The 12,744-nt window shown below is 49.2% G+C and overlaps 1 long non-coding RNA gene across 1 annotated transcript; it reads left to right on the top strand.

The window, feature by feature from the left end:
- The first annotated feature begins 746 nt into the window (after positions 1 to 746).
- On the top strand, positions 747 to 9,419 carry LOC132245574 (uncharacterized). The gene is made up of 2 exons (XR_009457274.1): positions 747 to 2,236; positions 2,816 to 9,419. It is a non-coding gene; the product is annotated as an uncharacterized LOC132245574 (long non-coding RNA).
- Positions 9,420 to 12,744: the final 3,325 nt, after the last annotated feature.

The raw sequence follows: 12,744 nt of genomic DNA, 5'->3' as shown, positions 1-12,744 counted from the left end.
TGGCACTAGGCACAGGTATGGTTGCTTGACAGAGTTACCTACTGAAGAATGCAAACCAAACCTTGACTAGACCCTCCACTCCTCCCTCTTCTTAAGGTTTCAGGCCTGGATCCCCAAAGGAAGTTCAGCAGGCTGGCACTCCAGTGTCTGTGAGATGTGGGTTGCAGCATCAGCATTGCAAACCGCAGCCAGTTCTACAGTAGCCAAACAGCCGGGCTGTCCTTCACTTCAAGGCCATTTAAGCAGTGCTCTCCTAAGATATAGGCTCAGGTTAGTCTAATTTGGCTAGGCTTAATCAGTTTGTAGCTGCAGACATCCCAGAAATTCAGGCACATGCCTGCAGTGGCTCAGGTTAGAAGCCAGGGGGTGCTGGAGCAGCCCTCCCTTCCCTTCCACAATGCTGAGCTGAGGGGGGCATCACAAAGCCCCTGAAGGATACTCTGGTGTCCCCCCCAGCGAACTTCTGACCAGCCCAGCAAGGAATTGATAGCAATGTTTATAACCCCCAACTCAGTGTTTATTACCTCAATAAGAAAACAACAGAGGGACATTACCAGCTACCTGTTAACCTGTTAATTCAGCCTGTGTCCCATCTCCCACAGCCTGGACCGCAGCCAGCATGTGGCATGCTAGCTAATGCCGAGACATGTGTACTTAAGGCAGAGGGGGCAGGAGAATAATCCCGGCTTAGCAGGGAGTGGGGAGGGGACGGGGGGAGGCAGGCATGCCTGCAGTCTCTGCTGGAGCTCCAGCCAGGGAGCAGAGGAGAGGAGCCAGCTCTGCTGTGGAACAGAGAGCCCTGTCCAGCCCAGAGATCATGCTGGGATGCTGAGGGAGTCTGGTTTAACTTAAACTAGCAAAGGGTCTGGGACAGACGTTGCATAAACTGGTTTGACCCGAATCAGTTATGTCTCATACCACATTCAACCAGGTTTATCTCAAACTGGCTTCAGTCATTTTCAAACTGGTTTATGTGCACTGAACATCTGTTCTGCTAGAGGTTTAAACCAGTTTCTGATCACTTAAACTGGTTTATGTGTAATGTCTGTCCTTAGCCTGAAAGGATCCCAAGACATATCAGTCAGCCCCAGTTAGACATGAGTGACATATGCCTCCTACACAAGGTGCAAACGGCACAGATTGAAGAGACAACCACGGTACAAGGCAGCTTTCAAAAGCACGAATACATAAAGCTTAAGCATAATCACTGCTGTAACTGTCATGTGGCTTAATCACCTAGTCACCAGTCAGCACTGTGTCCTGGCTTTCCAAAATAGTTAAGACTGCTGTGCATTTTAGGACAATGTTTTCCACAATGAAAACTCACCCTGCGGACACACGGATGGATGCTCAGCACTTTCTGTGATGCTCCTGAGAGGCCTCCTGAACACTGCAGAGATGGGGTGGTGGGATGCAGAGGTCTGACCGACCCGAATTCGTACCAGGAATATCTTTGCGCCATGTGACCTTGTGTTCCATGCTGAAGGGCCAGGTCCAAAGCCCATCTGAGTTAATGGAGTGATTCCCACTAGCCTGAATGGGCCCTGGATCTGACCTCAGGTACTGAAAATACCACCTTATGAAACTTTAATTGTGTTGTCTTGGATGAGGGCTCTTGCCTCCTCTCTCACCCCACATGGGCACCCAGGGATGCTTTCCCTGTCACCCTCTAAATTATTCCACTGCCCATATGTCCAGGGTTGAATGGGGTCTCAAAAGGACTGGAGTAACCCTGTAGAAGCCCCATGGAGAAATGTGTGTGAACTGTGAACTGTTTTCAAATCTATTCGGGCAGAGCAGCTTGGTGGGGGCCAGTCATTGCAATGGGCAGCATTTCCACTTGGTGGCACTCTTTGCTCCCAACAAAGCCGGAGGAGTCTGTAGAGGTATAAAATGCAGCTTAGCTTATAAATGACAAGTTGTGAAAGGAAATCATAAGTTTCAGATCTCCTGCAGAGTATTTCTATTTGACTTGAGATCTCTTTTTTACTTGATATTATGATGAGGGTGATAACCCGCTGCTAATTGGGCAGGATAAGGCCCTGACCCGGATTGCATGACCCTGGGAAAACATTTGTTCCAGATTTCCAGCATCCGCAGGGAACGGCAGGAAATGGCATTTTTCCCTTTGTAGGCTGGGAGCCTTCCTGCTTGTAAGGGGCTGCTGAGAACCGGACACAGGGAATGCATGTAGCTGGGAACACAGCCAGGCAGCCTGGAGAGCAGCTCCCTGTAGGTAAATCTATGGGGGAAGGGGCATGGGGGTGGGGCAGATTGAGGCCCCCACAGTGAGGGAGGGAGTAGGGCAAGGGGGCTGCCCGGGCAAGGGGGCTGTCCAGCCAGGGCCATGCATGGGTGTGGGTGTGGAGTGGGATGGAGCCATGGGTGACTTGTCCAGGCAGCTTGTCCAGTTTTGTGTGCAGGATGGGGTGGATGAGGGCTGCCCACCGTCCCCAAGCTGACCATGCCACCATGGCGAGGTGCCTAGCAGCAGCCGGGGTGGTGGCATGGGGTTGTGCTCTCTGCTGCTCCCTGGCAGGCAGGGGGTATGCAGCTGGCATGGGGCTCCAAAGGAAGGAGGGCAGGAAACCCCAAACCCACAGCAGGCAGCCTGCATCTGCTCCTGCTCTGCTTGGCTCTGGTCCAGCTGTGCTGCCAGTGGTGGGGTGGGGAGAGAGGCTGCTATGGGTTCTGCCTTTCCTTTTTGTAAAGGTTATCACCCAAGTTCAGACTGGAGGGCACAGGGCACTTGGGCTAGTGCGAGGTTGGGGCTGAGCCAAAAGGCTGATTCTTACTTTTTGCTCATTTTTTTCAGGGCCTGGGGCTCTTTTCATGTTGGCTCTGACCTTGCTGGAACCTGAGTGGTGGGCACATGACCTGTGGGAGGAGGGAGTTTGCTCAGTATGATGCTGAGTGAGGATCAGGTGCTGTGGTGTTGGGCTCTAGGGCTGGTCAGGGTGGGCCCTGCTGCACCCCCTGCCTGGGGTGACCGTTATCAGGGTCCAAGTGGCTCTCTGCCTTGGGCTATTACATTTGGGGGCCAGCTCAGTCTGACACACTGCCCTAGGGACAACAGTTGCAGACCTGAGCAACTGCACATCTGGAAACTTGTAACACACAAGGAAACAACACATTGTGTTTAATACTACCCACTCAGCAGCTCATTTGAATCAGCAGACAAACCAGAGCAGCATTGCTCTTTGCAGTTACACCGCAGGGAAATTCTTGTTCTGACTCCTTTTCTCAAAGAACCACAACTGACTGCGAGACAGGTGGGTATAAACTGGCTGAGGGTACGACCCAGAGAGTCCTAATGAACGAATCTGTGTCATTTTGGCGAGAAGTGGCCAGTGGTGTCCCATGGGGGTTGGTGCTTGGTCCAGTACTTTTCACCATTTTTATCAAGCATTCAGATGTGGGGGTGAAGAGCTCACTGGCCAAATACGCGGATGACATCAATTTATGGGGAAGCGTGGTCACATTTGCAGATAGGCTACAGTTACAGGTGGACCTAGACAGGCTGGCAAGTTGGGATGAAGCTTAACATTGGGAAGTGTAAAGTGCTCCACCTGGGGATGAACAACCCTGTACACACCTACAAATGTGGCGGTGCCAAACTGACCAGCACCATGAACAAAAGGGACTTGGGAGTAACAATAGATCACAGTATGAATCTGAGCCAGCAGTGCGACGCTGTAGTCAGCAGGGCAAATAGTCTGGCATGCATCAATCGGTGCATCTCTAGCAAAACGAAGGAAGTGATTCTTCTGCTCTACTTGGGATTGGTGAGACCGCAGATGTAGTACTGCGTCCAGTTCGGGGCACTGCACTTTAACAAACATATGGTACAGCTTGAGAGAGTCCAGAGAAGGGCCACCCATATGATCAGAGACTTGCAAGGCAAAGCATATGAGGAAAGGCTGAGGGACCTGAGTTTCTTCAGGCTGAGGAAAAGAAGGCTGAGAGGGGACTTGGTAGCAGCTCACCACTACATCAGGGGAATACATCAAGGGCTTGGTGAGCAACTGTTCACCAGGACACCCTTGGGGAAAACCAGGAGCAATGGCCACTAACTTGTGGGAGACCATTTCAGGTTCAACATTAGGAAAAACATCTTCACAATTACAGTGTCCAGACTGTGGAATAAGCTCTCTCCAGAGGTGGTGCAATCGCCTACCCTGGAAATCTTCAAGAGGAGACTGGAGGGTCACATTGCTGGGGTCACCTGACCCTGGTTGTCTTTCCTGCCTAGTGCGGCGGGGCTGGACCTGATGATCTTGCGAGGTCCCTTCCAGCCCCTTGCAAAGTATCAATCTATGACTTTGTAACATTTGCTGCAGTGAGGCTGGAGTGTTGTTGTAGACTTGATGGCCCAGGGAACACGCAAGGCTTCTTCGGTGATGCCTTTAATGGATCAACGGTATAGTAAGGAGTGAGGTAAGACAAGCCTTTGAGTATAGTGTCCTAACAGGACTCCCAGCGATACTGTTGGAGCAATAGAAGATATTTCAAAAAGACTTTGCTTCTTGTAACATTTGTAATGCAGGCACCTGGCAAAATACTGGATACAAATTCACTTGAGGTTCTTTAATGAGCTTGTGACAACTCTGCACACAAGTGACTGGCTAAGTGCACGGGGATGTCTAGCTGGGTCTCCGTTCCCTTCCAGCCTTCCTCATCCCCACATGCAACATGCTGATAACCTTGGTTTCTACTCCAACGATCCTGCCAGCATTGCAGACTTCACATCAGTATAAATTCTCCTCTGACACGCACAGGGAAGCTAAATGAGTTGAACAGGTGATGAAGGAGCAACAGCTTTTTGTAAACTCAGACTGAAAAAGTTAGAGAAAACAACACTGGCAAACAACTTGTTTGTTCACCAGGATGTGGCTGTTTCTCCTTCTGCACATCAGCTGCCTTTGCCCAACATCAGCCTCACCCTTTTCTTCATTGTCCACAGATTTAATCTGGGCTTTTTATTGACAGCAGCCGTGTCTGGGCATGAGAAACTTTTTTCTTTCACATTTAATGTGGCAATAGGTTGTCCCCATTTGTTTCGGGCCAGGATCAGCAGCTACTGCGGTTTAGGAGCAATTGGAGTCAGTGGGGCTGGCAGCCTTGTACTTTTACACCATCCTAGAACTTCTAATTTTTTAGGATTTTTTTTTTTTGAGAAGGGTAGAGTAATAGTTTGTTGAAAAGCTGTTCCTTACATCCCCTACAAACTTAATTATACTCTTCTGGGTCCAAGTCATTGTTTCACTTGCATTCTTCTTATTTTTACCCCAGCTTGCATTACAGTGTAGGGGTTTGAATTAAGGTTCACATATCCCCTCCCTGACTGCACTTGCTACCGCTGACACTGCTTTTAGTTGCTGGTGTAGCTGTGCAATCTCCACCTGATAGCTATCATGCTCAGCTTTAACGTGTTCCTTTTATGGGTTGCTTCAACACTACTTGAACGGCGGTTTGGGTTTTCAGGCACTTGCTTTTTCAGCATCGGTCATGTCTTACTGCCCTTTTTACCTCTGTTTTTAAGTGCAAAGGTTTAGTTTTAATGGCAGTAAAACTGAAAGCATCTTTCATGGAGTTGACCTGTAAGGCGGTGTCTTTCACTAGCAAGGAAAATTCTACTGTTGGCAATTGGCCAGTTGTTGCTGTGTGTTGGCTAATTGTTCTTGTGAATCATCCAGTTGTTGCTGAGAGTTTTGGATAATTTAAAAGCAGGTCCAAATAACTTTGATTTGTCTGGTGCGGCCACTAGAAAACCTTGCAGTGGTCCACAATATTATTTTTGCTAGTGGGTTTGGCTTGATTTAGTTCATTTCTCAGTCCCCTGCATCCATTTGTTCCATTGGTCACACAGCTGACAAAATGGATCTGGCATGTCAAAAGTTCCTTGTTACAAAACTGTGGTAGGGCTTAATCCCCCACCTACACACAATTTTAAATTCCTAGGCATATGACTAATGCAGAAGCTGCTTGACAAAACTTGCAGTTGTTTAATTTAATCTTTTTCCAAGGGACCTGCCCAACTTCTGCTTTGCATGTTACTTCTGGTTTTCACAGTGTCCACTTCTGTTTTGCAGTGACTACATGGTCTCCTACCTGCCAACATTTCTAACTTATAACTACCCAGTTCCTCAAACTGTCCTGCTTCCTCATTAACTTCTGCAGCTGCATCCTGAATCAGCCCTTCTACAGGACAGACCCCTCTTCAAGCCCTCCCCATCCTGGATCCAGCCAACTGCTCCCAGGAAAAGGCAGCCAAAACCCCACATACTTTTCCCTGCCCTTTAGTCCCCTTGAGGTCTCCCCCGATCATTATAATTAGTGATCCAGATGTGCTGAGAAGCTCTGCAGCCCTACATGCCAATCAGACATATACTGGGGACAGGGCGTGTCCTGAAGAGATGCTGCCCTGGACAGAAGGAGTGGGGAGGGAACCTGAGGTGCAGGAAGGGGATGGACTTACTCAAGGTCACCTGGCAGGTCAGTGCAGGGCAAGGAAAAAGACCCAGGTTAGCCAGCCTAGTGCACAGGCCGATGAGCACAGGCCCTGGGCTCCCCTGTCTGCTCTGTGCTCCCACACTTCATCCATCCCGTCCTGGATCTCAAGCCACAATTCAAGTCCCAGGTCCCTGCCCTGCTCCCCATTCCCTCTCCTCACAGGGTGGGATGGATGGACAGCTGATCCAGAAGCTCACTTTTGGGGAGTTGGGGGGAGGGTGAAAAAATACATGCAGATGTGTGACTACACCAGCAGTGACAACCAGAAGATGCCACCCCCTGAGCCCAGGTGTCACAGTTGCCCTGGGCTCCTGTCTGTTGTTACACCTCTGGGGATGGAGTGAGCAGATGCTGCCTCAGCACCACTCCTGCCCTCTCTGCCACTGCAGCTGCCTTCTGCACCCCCAGATCCAAAGCAGAGCTGGAGATGAGTGCAACTGGAGGTGGACACTGGGCATCCAAGAGCAGCCTCACAGGGGTTGTTGTACCTGCCCTGGCTGGGAACAGCTGTTTGGGAGGGTCTCAGGGCAGGGATGCTGGGAGGCACAAAGCCTGAGCAAGAGGCTGACAACTGGGGCACGGGGATGAATCCTGTTCCTAATAAAGATAAAGCTGTTCACCTCCCCAGCAGTTTCTGCTGAACGCTGACTCGAGGACAGAGTCCCAGGGGCACGGAGCTCTGAGTAAGTACCCCGTCCCAGGAACCCAGTGGCCAAGGGTAAACACTATAGTGGATGGGCAGCACTAGGACCCTCCTGCCACCCCTCCTCATCTCTGCAGCAGCAGCACAGGGAGGATAACCACTTTTCTGGCATGGGGTAGTACCCGCAGAGGTAATGCATAGTTACCCTCCCACATTCAGTTCCCCTGGGAAGATCTTTGCTTTATGCCCACTTTATGGAAATGGGAGACTCCTCCCTAGCTTGGTCCTGCGGCAGTATTGCTGAGGGCAAATGAAACTTGGGGACATCCAAACTTCAAGCCTCTGGCCTTGGGCCTGCATGTAGGATACCTACCAAATGCTTTGGAAACATCTGGAGCCCCAGGTGGGGTGGAGGATGTTTGCCAGTACAGGCAACCCCTGCTTCGTGCTCTTAATTGGCTTTGGAAAAACTGAGCGCTAAGCGAAACAGCATTAAGTGAAACCCATTTCTCCATAGGATTTAATGTAAAAACAGAATTGGTTCTACACAACCTGCCAGCCCAGACCCCATGCTCCTGCCAGCCCTGGCCCTGGGCCCCAGCCGGGACTCCACAGTCATGCCACCAGTTGCCCTCCCCACCCCTGCCACCGCTCCTCCCTGCTGGCTCCAGCACCATGTGCAGGACCAGACCCCACTTTCTTGCTGCCTGACCCTGGGCCCCTGCTTCACTCGCTGCTGCCACCGCTGCTGCTTCTCCCAGCCCCATGTTTAGCATTATAATGAAATACTCTGAGCGCTCAGTGAAACTACATATTTTAAATGACTGTCACAGTCAAACCGCAGTAAGCGAAACCAGGCTAATCTCCATGCAGCTGCTTTTGGTTAACAGCCTGGGGTTTTTTTACAACCCTTGTTATGACTCATGCGCTACACATTCAGTTTTGTTTCTTTTGCCCAGCTTCTACAGCTTCTTAGCCCCAGGTCTGGGGGCACTTGCCACGCAAGGACACTGCCTAAACCATGTTGGTCCCTACAGCTGTGACCTGCCCTTGCTTGTGAACACTCACTCCTACACAGAGGATAGAGACACTCAGAAGCCACGTTCACATGCATACATGCACACGTGTGCGTCCAACCCGGTCTCATGTTCAAGCTCCCTGCCTTGGCTTCTATAGTCCCTCCACTGCCCAGCCCTTATCTTGAGTGCCAGCCAGGCCTGCCCTCATGCCGGCTCCTGCCCTGCACTGCAATAGAGACACCAACCTGGACCCCATCTCAGTGCCCTTCTAACACACAGCCTTGCCTCTTATCCAGCATTGCCAGCCTCACTGTGTCAAAAGTCATGAGACAAACTGTTAAAAATCAAGAGATTTCGAATGTAAATCATGAGATGCTATTTTTGAAGTGTGTGTGTGTGTACGTGAATGTGCGTGCACATGTGTGTGTGTGCAAGTGCGTGTGCATGCACGGGGGCTTATTTGTGAAGGCGTGGGGGGCTGTAGGTGTGTGTGGGGATGAGGCTGGAACCTGGGGGAGAGTTCCCCATATACCCTGGCAGGATGCGGGGCACTGTGGTTCAGGAGTGAGGGGCAGCAGCAGGGCTGGAGGGGCTGTGGCTTGGGAGTGAGGGGCAGACACACACACACACACACACACACACACACACACACACATGCAGACGGGCTGGGTGGTTCATGAGACAGAAAAGGCGGCTCATCCAGTAGCATGGGGGAGGCGTGGCTCCCTGCAGCTGTGTGCTCCCCCAAGAGAGGCATGGGGGACACATTCCCCCCAGATTTGTGCACGGGGCAGAGGTGGGATGAGGCTCTGTGCCCTACTGCCCTTGCCCTGGGAGCCATGCGACACTGCCAGGCAGGCAGACAGGGGACACATGACGTTGCCGGCACATGGCCTTCGGGGGTCAAAGGCAGCAGAGCACAGAGCTCAAGCCCACAGCCCACCTTTGCCCTGTGCACAAATCCAAAACAAAAACTTCTGAGGTAAGTAGCCTAGAATTATTTTGGAGGGGGGCGGCTTTCTACGGTAACAGGGTGGGCTGTGTTAAATCTTTTGGCTCTTTGCAGGTATGTGATGTCTTGATGGAGAACTTTCAAAACGTACGCGTTGGTGGACCTATGAGAATAAAGATCTCGTGTGCGAACTGGCTTTGTTCATGTCTAAAAGAGAGGGGTTCAGGACATGACTGAATAACCCTGTATGTGCTGCTTTTCACTAATAAATCTTGTTTTGCCACTATTTAAATTTGTCGTCTGGCCTTTAAATCCTCCGTAAATGTGTTGGTGAGGTGGGTACCACGGCTACCGGTCATGTCTCCAGGGGGGTCTTTGTTAAAGAAAATTTATTACGCACCGGGGTGGCGGGTAGTTTTGGTGGGGTGAACTTGCTTTTTGAAGCAGCCAAAGTCAGAATAAGAATTTGAATAGAAGACATGTCACCGCCTGGCTTTCAGATCAGGATCCTTACACCCTACACAAACCAGCAAGAAGACATTTTAAAAGAAACAAGACTGTTGTTTCAGATGTAGATGCACAATGGCAGGCAGATCTGGTGGATATGCAATAGTTCTCCAAACACAACAGTGGTTTTAAGTACATCTTAACTGTGATAGACATATTATCCAAGCATGCCTGGGCCTTGAGTCTAAAAGACAAATCGGCAGGTGAAATATCCAAGGCCTTTAAAAGCATTTTCTCAACGGGTCGCGTACCTGAAAAACTACAGACTGACCGGGGCAAAGAATTTTTAAACAAGCCTTTCAGCAAACTGCTAAAAGAGTATAATGTCCACCATTTTGTTACAAATAATGAAGTGAAAGCAGCAGTTGTAGAAAGGTTTAATAGAACATTAAAATCAAAGATGTGGAGGTATTTTACCTTTCGCTATATTGATGCGTTACCAGAGTTTCTAAAGAGCTATAACCACAGCTTTCACAGAACTATCCGGGCCAGACCTGTTGATGTGAACTCCTCAAACTCTCCCCGCGTGTGGAAAACTGTACGGAGACTACTTTAAAACAAAAACAGCAACACCCCTGTTCAGAAAAGGAGACCACGTGAGGGTGTCTAGAACCAAGGGGAGATTTGAAAAAGGTTATGAACAAACATTCACCGATGAAATTTTCATAGTGGATGAAGTCATTAAGCGAGCGCAGACCCCCCTCTACCGCCTAAAAGATTACAAAGACGAGCCAATTGAGGGTTCTTTTTATCCTGAAGAATTACAGAAAGTGAACCCAAAACAGGACAAAGTTTACAGGACTGAAAAAGTCGTAGCAGAGAAAGGAAAGGGGAGAAAGAAACAGTTACTTGAAATGGTTAGGGTGGCCAGCTAAATTTAATAGCTGGGTAGAAGCCTCCCAAACCTGTAACATTTAGAATAAAAGACAAGGCATTACTGCTGCTGAAAGAGCAAGATGAGCGACGGTGGTTTTTACATCACTTTATGCAGTAATGCCTGCGCCAAGGTTTTCCCACAGAACACCAGCTCGAACTTTACCTTACAGCTGCTTAAACCTCTGGATCTTTTGGGGAAATGGGAGGTAGGGTTAGCAGAAATACAATACCCACACAGCTGGAACAACGTCAACGAAGACACCCCTTTTGAAATCTTTTCTGAAGCTAAAAAATGGGGGTATGTTCTGTGCCTTGGATATTATTCATCCATCACAGAGTTGTTGGATCTTATGAATGATATCATTGCCAGTCAGTCTACCCCGCTTGAATTAGTTATCTTCTATGATCAGGTGAGCAGAAAAATTAGACTGAAAGCCAGCGATAACTCTTATGCTTTTTCTACTGGTGGTGAACCAGCCTATATTTTGGGGTTACTACCCAGATCCACTGTTAAAAAAAAACCCTTTACAGTTGATATTACCAGAGGATTCAATTCATTGTATCTCTACACGGACATCGTTGAACATCAGCTTGTTGGGGACTTTTCGGTTCCCTTACTACGCTGCATACCTACCCGTGGAAAAAGCAATGAGTTTGTCACTGTCGCATATGACAAGCCTCACCATGTCCCCATGAGTCAGCACCACATTGACACAATCAGCATGGAAATAAAGAGGGATCAGAATAGACATGTCTCATTTCGTTTTGGCAAGGTGATCGTTAAGCTCCACCTGCGTTCCCCGAAGGACTTTGGTGTTTTGAAATAAGAAAAAACACAATGGTGGTGGTAAAAAATTATGGGGATCCATCCTTGTACAGAAATTATTACAAAACTCAAGCTGCGTATGGTCTCCCTGGTTATCAGGGGATGCCTGTGATGTATGGGGCTGGTGTGGGGGGCATATTCCGTAGTCTGTTTAGAAAAGTCATCCCTCTTTTGACAAGGGGCCTGGAGATTATTAAATCGCATGTTAAGAGCGACGCTCAAAACATAGCCCAGGATGTGGTTGGCCATGTCTCCCAAGCTGTTCTGGATAAGGTGGACCAGTCAACAAATCAGGGCGGGTCTAGCCTTGTGTATATTAAAAAAAGGAGCCTTAAAAGAAAGAGAGCTGTGTCACATCCCCGGTGTACAGGCCCACCCCAACCCCTTAAAAGAAAGAAGCTAAGGCACCAGGTCAGACAGAAACGAAAGACCAAGAAGCAGCTGTCTGGGAGGAAGAAGGGGCGCTCTCCTGGAAGAAAAAGAAATATATTTTAATGGCCAGAGCTTTTGTTCAAGTCGGATCTGAAAAGTGTACCAAAACCAAGCTGGATTTGTTTCAGATAGCCCCCACGCAGACCAGCATTGAGAAAAGTCTGTACATTGAGACCCCCCCACTCTCAGCTATTACAGAGTCTGCCCCCCTTGACTTTTTCATTGCTGGGAATGGCGAAGATTATATGAATTTGAACAATACGTTGTTGTACCTTTGTTGCAAGTTTGTAAAAGGTGATGGAACCGATGTTGATGATGGGGCTGCAGTAGGGTGGTGAATTACCCCTTAGCCTCTATTTTCAGTCAGCTGGATGTCACTCTGGGAGAGCGTCCCATAAGCCAGAGCAACAACTGTTACCCTTACAGAGCCTTCATTGAATCGGTGCTCAACTACAGTGACACACTTGCCACACTGTTTTCGGCTGGTCTGTTTTACAAAGACACCCCCAGACAACATGAAGCGGTCGCCCTGGATGGTGATAACCATGGGTTTAGGAGACGGGCAAGCCTGACTGCTGGGAGCAGAAAGATAGAGCTGCTAGGCCACCTCCACAGCGATTTGTTTTTTCAAGAAAAACTTTTGTTGAATGACATGGATGTCAAAATTAAACTGACTCACAGTAGGGATGCCTTCTGTTTGATGGGCGCCCCGGCGGTTGGACAGTGTAAACTACAAATCACGTATGCCTCACTTTTTGTGAAGAAAGTGAAGGTGGCTCCGGGTGTCCGGTTGGGTCACGCAGAGGCCTTGCTTACAGCCAATGCTAAATACCCCATAAACCGTGCAGGTCTGACAGTGTTTAGCATCCCTGCTGGCAGTCGGGTCAGTAATCAGGAGAATCTGTTTCTGGGACAGTTGCCCAAGCTCGTTGTTATAGGATTTGTGGATAAAGACGCCTTTAGTGGGAACTATTCG

This window comes from Alligator mississippiensis, chromosome 15, assembly GCF_030867095.1.
Source record: "Alligator mississippiensis isolate rAllMis1 chromosome 15, rAllMis1, whole genome shotgun sequence".
NCBI lineage: Eukaryota > Metazoa > Chordata > Crocodylia > Alligatoridae > Alligator > Alligator mississippiensis.
This window is presented reverse-complemented; position numbering and strand designations above follow the sequence as displayed.